We start from the raw sequence: 5,214 nt of genomic DNA, 5'->3' as shown, positions 1-5,214 counted from the left end.
TTGTTTTAGGTTTAAGGCATTTGTCTTTTTTTCCTTTCTAGGATTCTGTCTCCAGTGCCTGGAACAGGGCCTGGTACATCATAGGCACCTAATCCATAAACTTGGGAGTGGACAGGTGATGGGCATCATCTGTCAGTGCAGGCCTGCTTAGCACAGCTGGGCACAGGGTGTGGGTGCTGGGTGGCAACGGACTCTCCAGTTACGCAGCGGACATGTGATGGGGGCACTGTGGGTGCCACGAGCCTGAGCTCTAGCGGACGCAGACACAGGCCCTCTCATCTCGGCACTGTGGGGCAAGAAGTGTGGACCGGTGACCAGTTGCGGTATTGCCCCCAGAGATGGCCCTGGAGTTAACCAAATCATCCATTCTTTCCTTCTCTGAAGACCGTGAAGTCAGTGCCGTCACTGCCTACTTTGTGTGCTGGTGTCTCACAGCCTCAGTGTATGCCCTTTTGGAGTGGACTGTGCTTGGAACTACTTAACGAATAGTCCTCTTTTCTCTTACACTCTAGGTTTCATGAGAAAGAGGACTGTTTTTCTCTTTTTGACTACTGTACACTCAGCCCAGTTCCTGATACCCATGCTTAATTATGTACATTTAATGGGAGTGAATTGATCAGAATTGTCCATTTGCACTTATATATCCTTAGGTGATTAAAAAAGGAGTCTAGTTATTGTTTACTAACTGTGGCTGCTTTAGTACATTAAAATAGATTTTCAGAGGCCTTTAGGTGCTGAAAGATGTAGAGAATAGGTGATCTAAAGCCAAAAAAATCTTGTTTCCTTGTTGTCTGAAGACTGGTACCTGCTTTCTGGAATTACCCCAAGACAGTACACACACTCAAACGCTTTGAGGAGTTTATGTGGCATTGGCCATGGAGCAGTGATGTGAGGGATGACTCTGCTTGCTTCATTCTGGAAAAACCAGTACCAAACCTGGTGTTGCCTTCCAGCCGGTTGTGGCTCCTGGTGGCCCCAAGTATTACAGAGGAGAGCTGCGCTGGAGAGAGTCTCCTTGGCAGCCGCCACCATGGAAGAAAGTCACCAGGCCTTTTTTTGGTGGTGCCAATGAGTGGGTCTGAGCCACCAACCTTTTGGTTAGTAGTCAGATGTAAATCATTTGTGCTGTCCAGGGACCTTGTCTCACTCCAAGTTTATACCCTTTGACAGCACCTGTAATATGAGAGTTTCTGCCCATATTAATGTGAAGATTAATTTTTCTAAGTGGAGACCTGGGTATCGAAGAATCAGGATGAAATTGAAAACAAATTGTGTTAAGTGATGCCCCACATCATCTGTTGTCGTTTCTGCCACAGAAAGCCTTTGATGGTGGAAAGTCAGCATCTTACATGATTTCCAGATCTGCTTGACACAGCATCTTGTGTAATTTTTATCCAGATACTGATATCTTTATTCCAAGTGAAAGGTAGTGTTGTGACCAGGACTGTTGTATTTTGCTTGTCTTACTCCACCTCTCTGCTAAGGGCATGCATTCTGGAAGTCCTTGAGGCTCCTGTTTGCCTCCACACATGGGTAAAGGGTGGAAGAGTGCTCCAAAGGGAAACCAAAGACCTCTGAGGCACAGAGCTAGGACTGGGGCCTTGTTTGCCTGGCCCAAGGCATGCTGCTGCCTTCAATCAGTGTGTAGGTCCAAGGTCTTCATATGGCATCTCATTTCTCCCTGATCTCTGGCCTCTTCCCTTTGACCCCCAGCCGGCTTCCTATGTCCCACCAACGCACAGTTCGTGCAGGGTACTGTTCTGTCTCACGTGTCTGTTTCGCAGGTATTGCAGATACATATTTCTTTTTTCTCTCGGAAAATCTTTTCACTTCTTCCCCTTTTGGCAGATACTTCCTTCTTCAAAATCCAGCTTATGTAGCACCTCATTCATAACCCTTCCAGATCCTCCCCATCTATGTGAAAATCCATTCTTTTACTTATCCAGCCCCTGAGAACTTTTTAGTAAACGCCTGTTCTGTGCCAAGCACTGTTCCAGGCATTGTGGTGACAACAGTGAACAAAATAGACCTCACAGAGGCTTCCTCTTCATTCTGCATCTTTCTCTTTCTATTTGTTGTGCTGAAATGACTTATATTTGTCCCATTACCACAGGGGTCAGCAAACTTTTCTTTGTAAAGGGCCAGATAGTAAATACTTTTGGCTTTGTGGACCAGACATTCTCTGCTGCAGTTACTCATCTGCTGATGTAGCTCAGAAGCAGCCATAGACAATATGTAAACAGATAGGCATGGCTGTGTGTCAATAAAACTTTATTAACAAAAAACAAGTGGTGGGCTAGATTTTGCCTGCAGGGCGTAGTTTGCTAATCTCTACAGTAGAATGTCAGCTCTGTGATAACAGGTCTGGTCCCCCACCCGATTCCTTAGTGCTCCGAACAGTGCTATACATGTAGATATATATGGATATATGTTTGTTAAACAAAAATCCAATGAATATCATTTATTAAACTGAAAGTTCCCAAAAGGCAGCACTCCTCAGAGAACATAGTAACCAAACTCTTATTGCAAAGTTGAATGAATTGTGGCATAAACTTTCTGGATGTCCTCCTACAACTTTATCCTAGTCATTGCCTCTGGGACTCAGTGGGGGTGAGCAAAGCTGGCAGTCTCACGCCATCCTTACTGCACTGTTCCTGAGCAACTGGGATCTCACATGCAGAACCAATAACCCAGTTACAGGCAGGGCTTTCCCTGGCTACCCACTCACCCTGTACTAGCTCAGTGACAGCCTGCTGCAATCTTGTAAGGCTGCAGCCCTGTTCCAGGGACTTCGGCAGCGGAAATGGCCATTAAAGTTAAACGTGACTGCCTGTCAGAGGGAAGCAGTGACAACAAGAGCCCAGGCCTCCACCACCAAGCGGTCTGTCAGCGCCTGCCTGTTGGGTCTCCCAGGGTGTGCCACCCTCCGTGAGGGTCAGTGGATCAGCCTGGACAGGCAAGCCCTGGTGTGCGGTGGGGCCTGTCAGCTCAAATCCAGAGGTGGAGCCCGTGTCACTTTGGAAATCCAGGCCTGACAACAGCAGCCAGATAAAGACAAGAGGAGGAAGAGTGGGTGGGGTGCTTAGCGAGGGGCCTGGGGATATCACCCAGCAGCCCCTCTACAGCCAAGGCCTCACACAGAAAGGAAGCAGTGCCTCTTCTGTTTCACGTCAACTCTGCTGTCATTGGCCAGTTGGCAAGATTTCAAACAGATAACGCCCCTTTGGGGAGCTGGAATGCCTTGGCAGACAATTTTAGGCCTTGATTTGATTGATAAATCCTTTGTGACAAGGGAGGATGAACGAGGCCCCCAGTTTGGTACATATAAATAGAAAATTAGCTGGCAAAGTTGTCAAAGATAATTAACTTTCCGATTCTACGGGTCTATTCAGGTTGACATCCTGAAATTATTTAGAAATGCACATGTCAACACTCTGACAGAATTTGGGGCTGATCAGATAAACAGATTTGGAGATGCTTGATTGTAAAGTGATGTAAGCGCTTAGCTGGTGTTTTATCGCTGCGTGCTTCCGCGAGCTGCAGCGGATGTGTAGGGTGGAAAGGTTTGGTGTGTGGGGCGGGTGAGTTTGGGGTTGGGAGATTGGAGAGGATGTTGCAAGGTACAGCACATTTGGCTTCTTCCTTCTTTCACTCCTGAGAAGTTGAGAAATTACCAGCCCATAATTTAACTGCAGTTAACCTCGGACTCACCCCTCCCTGGCCTCATTTGGCAGTAGGAAGGGAAGCCATCGCAGGACTTGGGGAGCAGCCACTCTCTGAAGCCTGATTTTGTCCAGGCCAAACAAGTACAGGGCCTAAAACCCTGTAGAGTTGCTGCTCTTTCAGACTCATCATGACTTTGGGTAAATCACTTGGCCTAACAGGCTTTTGGAGTCCCAGAGTAGACCAAATGGTTAATGCACTTGGCTGCTAACTGGAAGATGGGAGGTTAGAGTCCGCCAGAAGTGCCTTCTGAAAGAAGGCCTGGTGATCTGCTTTAGAACAACCAGGCATTGAGAACGCTGTGGAGGGTGGTTCTGCTTTAACACAGGTGTGGTCAGCATGAATTGGAGTCAACGTGACTTTATTTATTTATTCATTCATTTTGACACACTATTAAGGAGAAAAATCCATTTTGAGCATTTCCATCTTGTTATTGGCAATAGTCCTTTAAAAGCAGATTATTTTGGAGCCAAATTCTGACAATGAAGAAATACTCTTCCTGGAGGGTAGATGAACATGGTTCAGAACCACCCATTACATGACATGTGCCTTGTTCAGAGAGCTTAGATCAGCTACTGAGGGTGTGATAGTTGAGGTTGTGTGTCAGCTTGGGTGAGCCTGGTTGAATGGTTGGGCAGCTGGTGGTAGTTATTCCCCATGGTGAGACTGGCAATCGACTCCATGGTGGGATCTACCACAAGCAGCTGAGTAACTGCTTTAGGGATGTGGTCTGTTTCCCATATGTAAGAAGCAACTTAGGGAATGGTCTCCAGCTTATGGCATGCTTGAACCCTGCATATAGCTGTGTTGTTGTTCAGCAGCCTGCCATATTCTGCCAACCTCAGGACTCTCAATGGACTTGAATTAATGGCCTGCCATGTGGTTTGGTAACATCAGTACTGTGTCTTTTTACTTGTCAACCTTGGGTTTATCAATCTCAGCAGCCAGTAGGTGTCTGAGTGAAGAAAAGCCTCTAACTCCAGTGGGCCAGAAGCAGGAGGCAGAGCTGAAGCCCAAGGTTGAGGGACTTTCAACCAGCCCCTAGAGCCTGGTACTTTGAACTTAGACTTAACACTTCCAGACTGTAAGAATAAACTCCTGTTTGTTCAAGCATACCATTTGTGGTAAATTCTTGTCAGAGTGGCACTGGGTAACCAGAACAGAAGGTAACCTAGCTACTCAGAGGGGGAACTGGGATTTGAACTTAGGTTTGACTCTCTCCAGAGCCCAGCCTTCTCTCACCACTCCCATCCCTGCTATTTCTGGTTAATATAATCACAGACTTTTAGTACAGTGCTGTCAATGATAGAATAATATTCATATGCCTACAAGGAAGGCCATTTAATACTGCGATTACTCAAATTTACGCACCAACCACCAAAGCCAAAGATGAGGAAATTGAAGATTTTTATCAACTTCTGTGGTCTGAAATTGATCAGACATGCAATCAGTATGTGTTAATTATCACTGGTGACTGGAATGCAAAAGTTG

Source organism: Orycteropus afer, unplaced genomic scaffold, assembly GCF_000298275.1.
Source record: "Orycteropus afer afer isolate SDZICR_OR568_19922 unplaced genomic scaffold, OryAfe1.0 scaffold00057, whole genome shotgun sequence".
Lineage (NCBI taxonomy): Eukaryota > Metazoa > Chordata > Mammalia > Tubulidentata > Orycteropodidae > Orycteropus > Orycteropus afer.
The sequence above is the reverse complement of the archived record's forward strand: the minus strand, read 5'-3'. Positions refer to the sequence as shown.